This window comes from Mesoplodon densirostris, chromosome 1, assembly GCF_025265405.1.
Source record: "Mesoplodon densirostris isolate mMesDen1 chromosome 1, mMesDen1 primary haplotype, whole genome shotgun sequence".
Lineage (NCBI taxonomy): Eukaryota > Metazoa > Chordata > Mammalia > Artiodactyla > Ziphiidae > Mesoplodon > Mesoplodon densirostris.
Window position 1 is genome coordinate 40350050 of NC_082661.1, and position 16366 is coordinate 40366415.

The 16366-nt window shown below is 43.9% G+C and overlaps 1 protein-coding gene across 5 annotated transcripts in view; it reads left to right on the forward strand.

Annotated features, from left to right (window-relative positions):
* The window catches only part of SGMS1 (sphingomyelin synthase 1), a 294503-nt gene that overhangs the window by 97589 nt on the left and 180548 nt on the right, over positions 1–16366 (forward strand). The window contains exon 1 of one of the 5 annotated variants that reach the window (XM_060102628.1): positions 51–67. The exons of the other annotated variants lie outside the window; for them this stretch is intronic. The gene's annotated coding sequence lies outside the window, so the exon portion shown is untranslated. Of the gene's footprint in view, positions 1–50; positions 68–16366 lie in introns of those variants that run through there. 5 annotated transcript variants of the gene reach the window in all.

Genomic DNA, 16366 nt, shown 5'->3' on the forward strand with positions numbered 1-16366 from the left:
ACCTTACCTCTTTGAGCGAGTTCCTAAGAGCTATCTGCGAGGCTGCCATCCCGGGCTATAGTCCTCAGTAAGGTTCCCGGATAAAACATACCTCTCAACTTTTAGGCTGTGCATTTTTTTTCAGTTGATAGTACTCTGGGGGCCAGAGAGGGTCATTGCAGTGTCTGGTGACCTTTCTGAACTGGAGCTGAGAAGGGCTATTTTCCTCACTTTGCTCTTTTCCCCAGAGGCCCTTGAAAACCATCCAGTGGTTGCCAGTTTCTGTAGTACTTTGTGGTATACAGTGTTACCCGGAATTGGGTTGAAACCTTGGTTAACACAGAGAGTGAAAACAAATTTTTGTAACCTGAACTTGCGGGACCGAGACCTGCCAGTACTAACCATCCTGCATCTGGAGAGCTCAAAGTTTTTAGCAACTAGCATCGTAATGGTAGCACTTATTACCCATATATGAGCATAATAGAAAAATTGTAAGCAAAACTGATAAGAAGGGTATCCCTGTTAGTTTCTTTTTTTTTTTTTTTTTTTTTTTTTGCTGTATGCGGGCCTCTCACTGCTGTGGCCTCTCCCGTTGAGGAGCACAGGCTCCGGACACACAGGCTCCGCGGCCATGGCTCGCGGGCCCAGCCGCTCCGCGGCATGTGGGATCTTCCGGGACAGGGGCACGAACCCGTGTCGCCTGCATCGGCAGGCGGACTCTCAACCACTGCGCCACCAGGGAAGCCCTCCCTGTTAGTTTTTGAATATATTTCACATCATCGCCTGGTGGCTCTCTGAGCTGCCCCTGAGAAGCATGGCTGCCCGTGGTGCCCTCCCCTCTTTAGGGGGTTTACGCTCATGTCCACGGATCACCCTTGTCTGCCTTGGGGTGGCAGAGGTCAAGGTGCTGGTTAAGAGAAAGTCTTGGTTAAAAGCCACGTGGTCATTTATTGCAGCAGCTAGTGATCTGGCAAACATGGGCTAGAATAGTTTTCTGATACTTTAAAATAAGCCCAAAACAACTGTTTTAAGATTGCAAAACAGTGAGTGTTTTGATTTGTCAGTTCCTGCATTTACTAATCACTGAATGTAAACAATTTCTCTGTGTAAGAGGCTCCACTAGTGCAGGGCCAAGAGCAGTGCCTTGTTGTATTTTTTCATCAGCTCTTTAGTGGGCCTTGAGACTTCCTTGCTTCATGGCTGGCTCAGGAGGCATTTCAGGATTGTAGCCAGCACTCCCAGGCCTTCAGACACAGGTCATTGCCTTTTGCACAGACGGCCCCAGGGTGTTTTGGAAGCCATGTGTGACTTTAAGGAAAAGATTAGAGTCTCTCTGGAAAGAGGCAGAAGCATGTATTACGAACTAGCTGCTTTGGGGAATTTTTTTACTCTCTCACTCTCAGTTCTTCCTGATTTCCTGGCTGAATCCCACAGCAGCTTTTGCACATGCCTACTTCCTTTTGAATTCCTGGCCTCCCCCCCGAGCCCAGCTCATGGCAAATGCCCTCGGAAGCAAGTCTCGGAGAAAGAGCCCGCCCTCTCCCTTCTTCCTCTCCACCACAGTCTAGCTGCCCTTTTCCCGGCAAGTGTCATGCTGGGCTGGTCCTGAGCTTCATGTGTGTGGGCACATCTTATCTCTTACTCCCTCACACATCTCCTTTTGTCCTGCCCTCCCCTCTGTCTGGTGCCCAAGCATCCTGCTGTTACATTTAGAACCTTGTGGTACAATTCTTGAAATACACCAACTGTCTCATGCCTCCATGGGTGTCTTTCATGTTGAGACCCAGCCATTCCCTCAAGGGCCCACTTCACACATTGTAATCTGATAGTCGTGCCTTGAATATTAACAAAACATTTATTGACCACCTACTGTGTGCATGGGAGCTGGGGTGCAGATGCCAGGAGATACAGAGATGGGTCGGACTGTTTGTGCTATTGGTAGAGAAGGGGAGAGAAATGTGGGAACAAACAGAGATTACTACTAATAAAAACATGAACCAGCTATAGTGAGGACCCAAGGGGAGAGGGAGCAACTGTGCCCTGGAAGATGTGGAAGTGGGCCCCCGGGACAGGAGGAGAGGGTCATACCAGCCATCAGCCAGAAGCCAGTGGGGGTTTCCTATGTCCCCCGTTGCTGATGGCATTTCACTGTGACTAGTGTAGAACAGAGGGACACCTCTATAACTAAAAGATCTCTAATGGTGGATTTGGTTCACTGTGGCACGTGGTTGGAAAGAAACATTGAAGGCTGTAGATATCCCTAAAGTAACACATGGGCAGGTGCCAATTCTCTATATCTTTGGGGCCAGGCTTTGACCTAAGAAGATAAGCAGTCCTTGGTATGGTTTCTCAGCGCTGGAGGGCTTCCTTATATTCTGCTCTAAGAATTTGTTGGTTACATACTCACTGCTCAACAGCTCAGATACTTAGATGCCCTGTTTCTGTGGAAAGGCCTCAAATACTAAGTCTCAGGATGAGGCTAAATCACAAGTTCCTCCCAGTCCAAACCAGATCATGTTTTAAGTTTCAGTGGACCTTTTACTTTTTATTCATGGATGGTACTTATCTCAGTTTGTAATTGTGTGTGTGTAAATGCCTCTCTACTTTTAAGTTATTTTAAAGAAAAGAACTATTGCTTTCTCTTCAACCTTTTATCCATACTGCCTGCACTGGGCTTGGTCTATAATAAGGAAAGAATGAACAGGACATACACCCATCCAGAGCAGTGAACTTCTCTGTCAACAGTGGTTTGCACAGCACAGTCTGAGAATAGATAACTGACTTTTTTTTTTCATTTTTTTAAGTTGAGGTATGGTTGATGTACAATATTATGTAAGTTTCAGGTGTACAACATAGTGATTCACTAATTTTAAAGATTATGCTCCATTTATAGTTATTATAAAATATTGGCTATATTCCCTGTGTTGTATAATATACTTGTAGCCTATTTTATACCTAAGAGTTTGTACCTCTTAATCCCCTACCTCATATCTTGCCCCTGCCCCCTTCCCTCTCCCCACTGGTAACCACTAGTATGTTCTCTATATCTGTGAGTCTGTTTCTTTTTTCTTTTTCTTTCTTTTTAATTTTGGATAACAGACTTTTAATTTGGTCAAGGGAAAAGGGCAGAAGAAAGTCATCATTTACCAAAGTCCCTTCCAGCAGATGGTGTTTGCAAAACCGAAAAGGTCTTTTCAAAATAGAATGTGCTTTGATGGGACAGATCTATATCCAGGTTGTAGTAGTGTTTATATGAATCTATACATGTGATAAAATTTTATAGAACTGTATGCAAAAAAAAGGGACAGGAACTGTACATGTAAAAACTAATGAAATCTGAACAAGGTCTGTAATTTAATTAACAGTATTGTACCAATGTCAAGTTCTTGCTTTTGATACTTATATTGTGGTTATGTAAGATAAGAGGGGAATACATGGGAGCTTTCCACTGTTTTTGCAACTTCTCTGTGAGTCTAAAATTATTTCAGGAATTCCCTGGTGGTCCAGTGGTTAGGACCCCACACTTTTCCCTGTCGAGGCCGCGGGTTCAATCACTAGTTGGGGAACTAACCGTAGATGTGTGGCATGGCCAAAAAAATTTTTCTTTTCAGAATCAAAGGTTAAAAGAAAAATACAGTGAGATACCACTACATACCTATAGCTAAAAAAAAAAAAAAAAAGGCAAATGAGACAAAAATAGGTATTACCAAGTGCTGACAAAGATACAGAACAACTTGAACTCTCTTGCATTGCTGGTGGGAATGTAAAATGGTACAGCCACTTTGGAAAACATGTAGTTTTTTACAAAGTTAAATATATACTTACCATACAAAATAGCAGTTTCATTCCTAGGTATTTACCCAGGAGAAATGACCTCTGTTCACACAGAAACCTGTAGGCTAATATTTGCAACAGCTTTACTTTTTAAATATTTATTTATTTATTTATTTTGGCTGTGCCTCACTGCTTGCGAGATCTTAATTCCCCTACTAGGGATTGAACCCGGGCCCTCCGCAGTGAAAGTGCAGAGTCCTAACCACTGGACCGCCAGGGAATACCCAGAAACAGCTTTATTTCTAACTGCCCATAACTGGAAAAAACTCACATGTCCTTCAACAAGTGAGTGGATAAACAAACTGGATATCAATGGACTATTACTCAGTACTAACAAAGAACAAACACAACTATCTGGATGAATCTCAAATGCATTATGTTATGTGAAAGAAGCCAAACTCAAAAAGGTACATTCTGTATGACTCAGAAGGGTACTTTTGTATGATTCCATTCGTGTGACATTCTGGAAAAGGCAAAAGTATAGGTTTAGAAAACAGATCAATGGTTGCCTGGGGCTGGGAATGGGGGAGAAGATTGACTTACAAAGGGCATAGGGAACTTTTTGGAATGTATGAAATAGTCTGTATCTCAATTGTGGTGATGATTACATGACTATATGTTTTGATAAAAACTCATAGAACTGTTACCTAAAACTGACAAGTTATTGCATATAAATTATACCCCAGTAAATCTGACTTTAAGATGAAAACACAACCACCAACAAAAATGAATAATTAATGATGTTCTTTGGCTTAAATACCCATGAAGAATTTCAGTGTCTGTCACTTGTCCATGATTGGATAAGGATTTGTGAAGTCATTGCTTATATAAGATGTCTCGTTCAAACACAGGAGTGTAGTAGCCTCTTCAGTACTTTGGCCTCTAATTGAGCAATGGAAATAACTATCACCATAGAGATGGATGCACTAATATTTTTAAACAGAATGCTGCTGGGAGATTAAAACAAAATCTTCCAGTTCTTGCTTTAGCGGGTACAGTCTTTAGTATGTGAATCAGATGTCACTCTGTCTCCTCTCCTAGCTTCTTTGCCATTAAAACAGTCATTAGTGGAGTAGACTTCTGTTTTGGATTGTTTTAAATCTCAGCCATAACAACTGTGCTGTGATTTTTTTTTTTCCTAGAATGGATGAGAAAATATCTTATTGGGGAAACCCAGCGTTTTGATTTGATGGGAGGAAGGAAGGCTAACTTCAGCACTACAGCCAGTATAATTTAAATATAACTCACAAATGTCTACAGCAGGAACTAGAAGATTCAGACTGTAAATTCAATGCCCTGGAGCTCTGAAGCAGTGTCTCTTGATAACCACCATCCTTTGTAAATCAAAGTCAAAATTTGATTTTTAAAAAAAATTATTTATTTTATTTATTTATTTTTGGCTGCATTGCGTCTTTGTTGCTGCGTGTAGGCTTTCTCTAGTTGTGGTGAGCGGGGGCTACTCTTTGCTGGGGTGTGCGGGCTTCTCACTGTGGTGGCTTCTCTTGTTGTGGAGCACAGGCTCTAGGCGCACGGGCTTCAGTAGTTGTGGCTCGCGGGCTCTAGGGAGCAGGCTCAGTAGTTGTGGTGCACGGGCTTAGTTGCTCCGCGGCATGTGGGATCTTCCCAGGCCAGGGCTCGAGCCTGTGTCCCCTGCATTGGCAGGCGGATTCTTAACCACTGCGCCACCAGGGAAGTCTCCTCAAAATTTGATTTTGAAGGAGGATTTAACTATGAACTGTTAACTGTGATTTGTGAGGTTGAAGGATATAACTTCTACCTTTATGGAACAGATAGCTGGATAATGCATGTGAGATTACAACAGTCTTTTCCCAGCAGAAGACTCCTTGTTAATTTAAAACCAGGGTTTACTAGATTGGCTTGGATTTAATGTGATCCAGTAGTCTTTTTCTGCTGAGCAAACACTTAATCATTAACCACATGTTATGTGTGTTATGAGGGGTTGGGTTTGCACAGGCAAATAAGCCTCAAGCCCTGTTTTTAAGGAGTTTACCATCCAGCAGGGTTGACAGAGCTTTGCACAGCCTCCTTAAAGTCAGCTGCAGGGGAGACCCCTAAGGAGGAGGCCCTGACCTGGGATGCATCACTTGAGTTGGGCCTTGGTGTGTAAGGAGGCTTTTGTTTAGTCCTGAAAGAGAGTGCCCAATTTTTCAGGCAGGAGGAGACAAGTGCTATATGAAAGCTTTTGTGATCAGGGAATCATGACATTGAAATGGGGCAAAGAATTTCTTCTCTTCCTCCCCAACTAAATAACTGTTAGTGTAAAAGCAATATATATATATAATGTATACAGTAAATATTCAGATTATCAGGAAAGATATAAAATTATAAGTAATTTACCCCTTTTCCTCCTCTATTAGTTTCTATTGCTGGTATAATTAATTACTACAACATCAGTGTTATGAAACGACACAAATTTATTATCTTAATGCTTCTTCAAGTCAGAAGCCCAGCATGGGTCTCACTGGGTTAAAATCAACATGTCTGAGGCTTTTGCCCTTTTTTCTGGCTTCAAGAGGCTGCCAGTGTTCTTTGGCCCATGGCCTCTTCCTCCATCTTCTCTCCGACCATTTTTTGTAGTCAAATCCAGGAAAGAGTCTCTGATTTTAAGGACCCAAGTGATTAGACTGGGGCCACCTGGATAATCCAAGCTACTCTTCCCATGTCAATATCCTTAATTTATCACATCTGCAAAGCCCCTTTTGCTGTGTAAGGTAACATAGTCACAGGTTCTGGGGGGTTAGGATGTGGACGGGGGGCCGTTATTTTGCCTACTGCATCCTCCCACCCTTGTTCCTTTTTTCCTTCCTACTGGTAAATTATTTGGATACCAGAGCTAGCATGTATGTAATATATATTTATTTATATGTGTTTATTTAAGTTTTTAATCCCATGTTTGATCATACTATGTAAAGTTATACCTTAAAGCACTTTCCTTTTATTAGCATTCACTGAACTACCTGTTCTATTGTAAGTGCTGTAATTGGATTCTAGTTATTAGCTGTTACTTTTTTTTGAAGGTCACAAATAATGATGGTGACCATCATTGGACATACATCTTGACATTCTTTTCCACACATGTCCTTAAGGAAAATACACTGAACTGCTGGAATTAGAGTAGATGTGGGTTGTTAGTTTTGAAAGAAGATTTTGAGAAATTAATAAAAGGGAAAAGAAAAGGAATGCATAATACTGAAGAAAGTAAGCTCTTTAAAAGCCTTAAAGAAGGAAGCGAGCATTAGTTTATGGTTTGTTATGTGCCAGTCACAGTGCCACAGAGTGACTTCCTTTTTCTCACCTGATATTCCACTGTGGTACCGAGAGAGCGGTTCTTAACCCCAATCTGCCGCTGAGGGAAGTGAGCGGTAGTAGCTCGTGTGACTCGCCCCACGTTGCAACTCTAGGGTTCACATCACCCCTCGTCCCTCAGGGACAGTGGGGACCTCTTAAAGTTATAACCCCTACATCTCAGTCTTCAAGTGTGGGCAGCATACCCAAATAGTGACCCTTTTGATACCCTTAGATTGTTTAGCTCTTTGAATATTTGAGGTGCCCTCATAGGCATTATTTTCACTTAACATAAGGTCTCACAGAACGAGTGGCTTTTTTTTTTTTTTTCGCGGTACGTGGGCCTCTCACTGTTGTGGCCTCTCCCGTTGCGGAGCACAGGCTCCGGACGCTCAGGCTCAGCGGCCATGGCTCACGGGCCCAGCTGCTCTGCAGCATGTGGGATCTTCCCGGACCGGGGCACGAACCCGCGACCCCCGCATCGGCAGGCGGACTCTCAACCACTGTGCCACCGGGGAAGCCCAGAACAAGTGGCTTTTAACTAGTTTTAAATGGAGCACTGCTGGCGCACAGCACCCTTGGGGGACTCACGCATTGTGGTCGCTGGCTCTGGCTGGGCGGCTGGGTCTGCAGTGAGTGGGTGAGTCCACCTTCAGCCAGCCCTCCACGAGTCGTCCCTGACGGGCTCTGTCTTAGGGGATGACGTGGGCCTTGTCCATCCCAGACTGAGCTGGGGCTCACGGTAACCAGGGCAGCTGCTGGTCTGGAGACCTTGTGACAACAGGAGTTCTCCTGGCACTGGTCGCTCTGGGATGTTCGCGTGTTGGCGTTTGAAGCTCCTGAAGCCCCTAGATAAGGACATTTAGGGGTGCTTCTTCAGAAGAGCTTCCACACACCAGGTGCATATAGTTGCTGCCTTGGTCTGGCCTGGCAGGCCCAGCGGTGGCTGGTAGGTGGTGTATACCAGGCTGCTGGCTGTTAGCCACCTCATTCTGGAAGAGGGCAAGGGGGTTGGAGTCCACGGTAAACTGACCTGGATGCAGTGATGGTTTTGCCACCGGGATCATAAAAATCAGGGTGCTGTGTGCTGTTCAGGGTGCACGGGTGACTTTGATGGCTCAGGCCTTATTCCACTTGCTCTCATACAGAAAGAAGCATGATCGTGTGTGCAAAATTGTGTTTATTGCTTCTCCAGAGCGAGTGGTGGTTGATTAAAGGGTGTCAGAACCGCCTGCTTTTTAGCCTGTTTAGCTCGGCTCTAGCTGGCCTGGGCCCAGGGCCTCTGTGTTCCTGGGCTTCTGTCACTTAGAAGAGCTGCATGGCAGCACAGAGACAAGGGGCTGTTTGTGTGAATTCAGACCAGTGGCAGCTGCAAGAAAGGAGAGTGATAAAGTCCTTCTGTTTTCCTTTCACTCAACTCTGAGGGCTACTTTAGGATTTTTATAACATTACAGCATCCCTTAGGAAAGCTTGACCTGGAGCATTTATTCTAAGGATTTTAGGGATTTTTTGTGAGGGGAGGTGCTGCCTATGAGAAGGACCATCTGACAGGGATGGAGCTCTTGGCTGGACCTAGCTACCATCGGGCTGTGTGACCTTGTGCCAGCCACTCCCCTTCTCTGGTCCTGTGAGCCAGGGAGCTGGGACTAGAGCAGCCAAGTGATTCGCACTCAGTACCAGCACTTTGGGTACTGGTACACTGGTACTAGGACCCTGGGTCCCAAATGACATACTTTGCTGAGGATTTGGAGCCCAACAGAGCTGCTTCTGATTGCTGGGTCGCAGCACTTATGAGCTCTGTGAGTCCAAGCAAGTGACTTTACCTCCTCGGCCTCCGTGATCAGATGGGGATAAAGTCACTTGGATCACGGGGTGGTCGCCAAGATTCAGTTCAGTTAAGTGAGGTGCTGCATGAGGAGAGCACTTTGCCACGTGGCTGGCTCCTGGTTAGGGTGCAGCTAAGTGTGGCCGCCGTTACCTGTGAGCTGCGTGGTATGAGGGCCTTGCAGTGCCCCTTTACTTCTTGTCATAGAGCGAGTGCCTCCCGTTAGCCTTAATTACAGTGAAAAAGATTCTGATAACTGTGGACCAGTGGGAAGTCCTTTCTCCCAGGGTTCTCTGTTCTTTCCCGTTACTTTAATTTGCTCCTTGAGGAGTTAGTGACCGACTTGTGGGCTCTGCTTACTGGGCTTCCCTTTAGGAAGATGATTCTATAACATGAAACAAAGCTAAAAACAAACATGGGGCCTCCCTGGTGGCGCAAGTGGTTGAGAGTCCGCCTGCCGATGCAGGGGATACGGGTTCGTGCCCCGGTCTGGGAGGATCCCATATGCTGCGGAGCGGCTGGGCCCGTGAGCCATGGCCGCTGAGCCTGCGCGTCCGGAGCCTGCGCGTCCGGAGCCTGTGCTCCGCAACGGGGGAGGCCACAACAGTGAGAGGCCCGCATACCGCAAAAAAAAAAAAAAAAAAAAAAAAAACATGGTCCAAGGGACTTCCCTGGTGGTCCAGTGGTTAAGACTCTGTGCTTCCGCTGCGGCGGGTGAGGGTTCGATCCCTGGTTGGGGACCTAAGATCCCGCACGCCGAGTGGCGATGCCAAAAAAATAAAAGTGGTCCAAATGGCTCAACTTGGGCCTTCTCAGTTTGGAACTTAGTTATTTCAACATGGCTTTTTCATGGTTCCTAACTTTTGTTATTAGAAGACAAATTTGTGAGGCATAGACGATGCAGAGGAAAAATGCAACTCTTTGTTTTCCTTGAGAGAGAATACAGGGATGTGTAAGGAGGAAGGCTTAACCTCTTCCCAAATATGTATTGAACTCTGCTATTTTTAAGACATTTGGAGATGCAAAAATGAATTCAACTGATGTAGTCCTTGTCGCCATAGAGATTGGTTTATTGGAGCAGGGCAGCCATTAAATTATAGAAATAATGATTTAATTATAGTTGTGATGGTGCTAGGAGAAATACAGTGTATAATATGTGTGCAGTGTAGGATCGCATGGGATAGGGAGATCAGAACATCACCCTGGGGCAGTGGCTTCTAGCTTGAGATCTGAAGGATGAGAGGGGAGTGTGCCAGGGGAGATGAGGAGTGCGTCTCTCCAGACAGCAGGAACACATGGACAAAGGCAGAAAGGAGCTAGGCTCCTTAGAGCGACTGCAGGAAGGCCAAGGTAGCTCAGAGGCCAGCAAGCTCTGGGGACAGAGGGATATGGATCATTCAGAGAGGTTGGCAGGGGCTGGACTGTGCTGGCAGGGCCTGGACATCCAGGATCCAGATTTTTTTTTTAATTTACTATTTATTTTATATTGGAATATAGTTGATTTACAATGTTGTGTTAGTTTCAGGTGCACAGCAAAGTGATTCTGTTATACATATATACATATCCATTCTCCCTCAGATTCCCTTTCCATATAGGTCGTTACAGAATATTAAGTAGAGTTGCTTGTGCTATATAGTAGGTCCCCGTTGATTATCTATTTTTTATATATATAGTAGTGTGTATATGTTAACAGGATCCAGATTTTATTCCAAAGAGCAGTGGGAAGGATTGAGCCAGAAAAGGGCCTTGATGCAATTTCATATGTGTTTTTAAGAGATCACTCTGGTTTCTTAGTGGAGCTTAGATTTGGGGGCTAGGAGCATAAAAAAATACGGGAAGACCAGTTTGGAGGCTTCTGCAGCCATCCAGGTTTATTATGATGACCTGTTTCTCAAGTGTGGAATGGAGATTAATATTTAGGAGGCACAGTGCACAGGACCACCAGATTGACAGGATGGGAGATGTGAGGGAGGGGAAGGAGCCCAGCTCAGTTCCAGTCCTGAGGAACTGGGAGGAGTGTGGTACCATCTGAGCAGATAGAAAATTTGGGGGGATTGTGGTTTGGGCGGGGATGGAGATCTGCTGGACACACTCTTTCTTCTTTGGGGATGCACTCCCCCCTAGATGTTGTGTTGCTTGCCCCCCATCTCCCTCAGGCCTCTGCTCAGATGGCCCCTTGTTAGGGAAACCTTTGGGGACCACGCAGTGGTCCTCCCCGCTGCACCTTTCACCATCTGACAAATTGTTTATTTCCTTATTTATTTAGAGTGTATATCCTCTTAGGAGGATGTGCGCTCCTTAAAGGCAGGAGTTTTTGTTTGTTTTATTCTCTGCTGTGTGTCTATAGCACCTAGAACAGTGCCTGGCATATAGAAAGCCCTCAATAAATACTCATTGAATGAATCATGAGTTTCATTTTCATTCTGGTTTTAATATCCTTTTCAAACTTGAGTGACTTTTAATTAACCTGAGGCTAGAAAGAGGCGCAGTGACACTTCATTTGACATATCAAGTCTTTTTTTTTGTTTGTTTAGGCAGCATGAGTAGAAAAGTTTGATTTTCTTCTTTTTGTTTTTGCTTTTTAATTTCAGTGTTAGAAATGGTAGAAGAGGGCAGTTATGAAAATATTTGAATATCACATCTTTTAAAATTCTTTACAGATCAGTATAAACATGTAGCCCTCCATCTGATATATTGTTCAGACTTGGGGCTAAATTATAGCACATTGTAATTCCTTTGAGCTAATTATTTTTCTGGGAGCGGTCATTGACTTTTTGATTGCATCTTTTTTACTTGCTAGGGAAAGGTATGGAGGTTAGGATCCAAGCTTCCTTAAAGTAGAAATCTGAGGGCAGCACAGGATAAAAACATTTTGTTAGAGATATTGCTGGATCCCTGGGTCTCTACACAGCCAGTAATTTGAAAGTACTAGTAGTTCATAAATGGTTTCCTAAAATCTTTTTTACTTTGGGTTCTAAATCAATTGCTATCACTTGTAAACAGGATCTATACTTGTGAAAGAGAAGGCTGTATTTGTAAATAAATGGTTACGGGTACAGCTGTTGAAGTCACACCTCTGTTTGAATCCCCCCCCCCCCCCCAATCACTTACTAGCTTGTGACTTTATATAAGTTACTTAACCTCTTCCTTTAAAATGGGTATTACCAAAATTGTTTTATTATTTGAGGGGTTAGGGGAAGACAGATATTCATTATTGTTACCATTTATAAGCTTAACATAATTGATGGTATTACTAAATGGGATTTAAATGTAGAAGTATCTTAAAGAGAACTGTGTTATAGGGTATAACTGGCTCACTCCGGTGTTCCCCAAACTTGTCTGAACATAAGAATCGCCTCGAAGTGCTTGTTAAAAATATAGATTCTCAGGCAGCACCCAGATTTACTGACTTAAGTCTCCAGAGGAGGGGCCTGGGCATCTTGCTAAGTAGGTGGGGTGATGACACATCCTGGATTTTGTGAGACTGTCCTTGCTTCCAAATATTCTGCTTCGTAGATTCTAGACGTGTGTTTATACTTGTCAGATTATATCCCAGTTTTTAGACAGGTAATAGGTCACCGTTTATATAGGCCACCTTATTCAGAATCTTCTCTCTAATCAAAGCAGACATAACATGCTTCTGGGTTCCCAGGAACATGAGAGGATTTATAGCTCCAGTACAACAGTGTTGGTGTAAGTTACTCAGCTTTCTTGGCTTTCTTTCTCTTTACAAAACCTATCTGATTTTAGTAATCTGCTCTGTGAAATATACTCAGGGACACATCAAGTATCTTGATGGCCTTCTGTCCTCCTGAGTCTCTAAGGCGTCAGTTACTCCAGGCTGTCAGAGTGGCAGTGACCGTGGACGCACTGTCTCTGCAGGGAGGTGAACCCCAAGCTTTGTTCACTGAAGGCCAAGCCTGCAGAGCTGCTCTTTCCTCCTCTGAGAGCTGGGAACCAGGAAGGAACGTTTCACTCCACTGCACTTAGGACAGCGTGTTCTTAATCAACTGTTATGGAAAAACAGCATTTTGTTGTTTTCACACAAGCCTGCGAGTTCATTTCCCTTCTCTGGCCCAGGCAGTAACTAATCATTTCCCTATCAGTGACAAAGGAAGATGAACATCTAAAACTTTTGATCCTGAAAGCTGAACTTTCTGCAGACATCACAAGTGGAGTTCACACCTCTTTGAGGAATACAGGATTCTCATTGTCTCTAAGGCGGTACCTCTCCATGCCAGGTAGGGCTAGGGGTAGCTGTTTTTTCATATAAGTCTATGAAGATTTAAAGAATTTTCTCCAACAGCCATTTTTCATATGGTTTCATACTGATAATTTATTTCAGGTTGGGCTTAATGGTATCTTTCTCTTTATATTATCATGGGAGAAATTGATTTATGGTACGAATCTTACTTGGGTGATAAGTTCATTTTCTGACCTGTGACAAATCAATCTACTTTTTGGAGCTCTTGTTAAAGTGGAAAAGTTGATGTACGTTTGTAAATTTGCATATTTTTACTTTCTTAGAAAAAGCCTGTGAGGTCTTGAGGGCATCTACCTAAATACATTTAAAGTTGAGGATCTGGATATTGAAATGGAAGGCATTTCTTCCTTTCTTTTCTGCCTAGTAGTCTCACATGACAAAACTTTGTATCTGCGCAATATTAAGTAACAGAATCCTGAAATTTTAGTGAATTTAAGAACAACTCATTTGGAAACTGTTGTGAAATGTGGGCAGATATTTGTCATTCTGTGGGCGGACCTAAAGGACTGAACCTTCCCGGTATTAAAGGCAGGAGGCGGGTCTGTGTGCAGGTGAATTTGTCACCTTCTTCTGTCATGTGGGCAGATAGCAGGAAGCAGAAGGAAGCAGGCCCTCAGTGGGGACTCCCCTTGACTCCCTCAGGAGCTCAGCTATGGGATGAGTCTGGGCCTGCATCTTTCTTTCCCAACTTCTCTTGCTGTTCTGGCTTTTTTTTTCTTTTGTCATCTGAAAATCATCTTTGTGTGGGGAGAGGCTGGAGGTGGAAATTTAAGAGTCTTCATTTTACAAGGAGTAGAGATGATTACCCAGGTAAGTGGTGTTCTGATCAGTCATAGCCACAGATTGATACCTTGTCAGGTGAGCTGCCTCTCGGGGAGGAGGGAGTTTGTGGAAGAACAGCCAGGCAGCTGGGCACTCCGGTCCTGTTGACAGGGAAGAGGCAAGGCCCACACCAGGCATTTCTAAAGTGCAAATACAGCACGTAGTAAAGACACCATCTTGGTCCACAAAGCAAGACCTCTGGTTAAACAAACTAAAAGCCATCCAACCAACCAATTCCTCCTTTCCTCCAGCAAATATACGTATACATACATACAACAAAAATGGACAATGATGCAAGAAGTGCAATTTTAACTTTGTTAAATACCCATACTTAAAATTGCAATTGTTTATGTAACTATGTCTAATTATCTAAAAAATAGTCCCGGGCTTCCCTGGTGGCACAGTGGTTGAGAGTCCGCCTGCCGATGCAGGGGACACGGGTTCGTGCCCCGGTCCAGGAAGATCCCACGTGCCGCGGAGCGGCTGGGCCTGTGAGCCATGGCCGCTGAGCCTGTGTGTCCGGAGCCTGTGCTCCGCAGCGGGAGAGGCCACAACAACGAGAGGCCCGTGTATCGCAAAAAAAATAAAAATAAAAAATAAAAAATAGTCCCAAGGTTTTTTTGCTAGGGTTTTAATGATACCACGTATTTTAACGTCTTTCCACATTGTCTAACCTAGGAACATAGGAACCCGAGGTTCCTATTCCACCCCCTTTTTTTTTAAGCTCCTGCAGCACAGAATAGATGACAGAGCACCTTATAAGGACTTAGAGACGACCTGTTGAATTGGATTGAAGCATGACTCAGTCCCTTTACGTAGGTGGAACTCTGCCTTACTTGCTTGTGGGTGTGCACATATTCATGATGTTTATTTACAAGCTGTCTTAGCTAAAGAAATGCCTGCTACTTTTTCTTAGTCTGTGTGTGAATCATATGGAGTTACCTCTGCAAATTAATTTCTTTAATTAACCCAGAGAAGAGGGAAAAATCAAGCATGTTTCATTAAGTACTCTGCCTAGAGTAAATTAAAAATGTAACAAAGTACCTTTGTGTATAATACAAAATTGTGTATAAAATGATGTCTAAAACAGATAATTGTAAAGAGTTGAATTCTCAGATCATTTCATTTTGGTCAGAATGGTAGTTTGTTGACAGGTTTCCCTCCTGGTCTCTAGTCCTCAGTATTGAAGGGAAGGTCCCAGGGATGTGCTGTGAATGGACAGGGAGAGGAGTTCCTCCACGTGAGGTGAGAGGCACGGAAATGGGAGGCACGTCAGGGCACATTTGAGGAAGCACAGGTGTTATCGTCAGCACATAAATCACGAGAGGATGACAAGAGATGAATGTGGCAAGGCTGGGGTACTCCATGAGGATCCTGGATGTCCAGAGAGCATGTTACTCTTTGGATTTTAAGCAGGAAGGGACAAGATACAATTTCTGCTTCAGAAGGTCTCTATACCCTTTTGGATTGTGGGCTGAAGGCTACGACTGCAGTAGCAGCTCCAATTGCTGCTCCCCCAGCCCTCCCTCCCTGTCTCTGGTTTATTTCCTTGGAAGCCCTTGTCACCAGAGTACACAGTGTATGCTTTATTTGCTTGCCCTCTGTCTGCCTTTCCTAACTACAATGTAAACTTCCCGAGGGCACGGATATAACTTTTCCCACTGCAGTATCTCCAGTGCTTCCACCACGCCCGGCAAGTAACAGGTGCTCAGCAAATAATTTATTAACCAATCAAATGCATGAGTCAGTTTCTGAAATCAAAGTGTGTCATTATTCTCCTCACAGATTTTATAACTGATTACAAAAGGAAAAAATAGTAACAAATCAGTGGGGAAACTGGACAACACCGTAAACAAGGGGTCAAAATTAACATCACCAATGAGGGCTGCTGAGTGTCACATGCCTCTGGATGTCATATCCCAGCCAAGAAGGCCGAATCCGAATCTAATTGTGAATAAACACCAGAGAAACCTAACTTGAAGGATATTCTCTAAAATAGTTGGCATGTATTCCTCGAAAATATCAATGTCATGAAAGACAAAGAAGCTGAAGAACTGTTTCAGTTTAAAGGAGACCCAAGTTAAATGCAATTTGTGATCCTATGCTGGGTCCTAGGCAAAAGAAAACTTCCATGAAGGACATTAGGATACTTGATGAAAGTGAAATATGCAAAGGGGGTGGGGGAAACAGATTGTGAGCTAGAGTGCTTCAGTGTAATTGAACTCTGGATAAATTGTCATGATTCAGAAGCTATATCTCTGGGTGGCTTGAGCCATGCCTCAGGACCCAGGGAAGCAGAAGAAAGACCTGTAGGCGCAAGAACCCTAGAGTGGGAT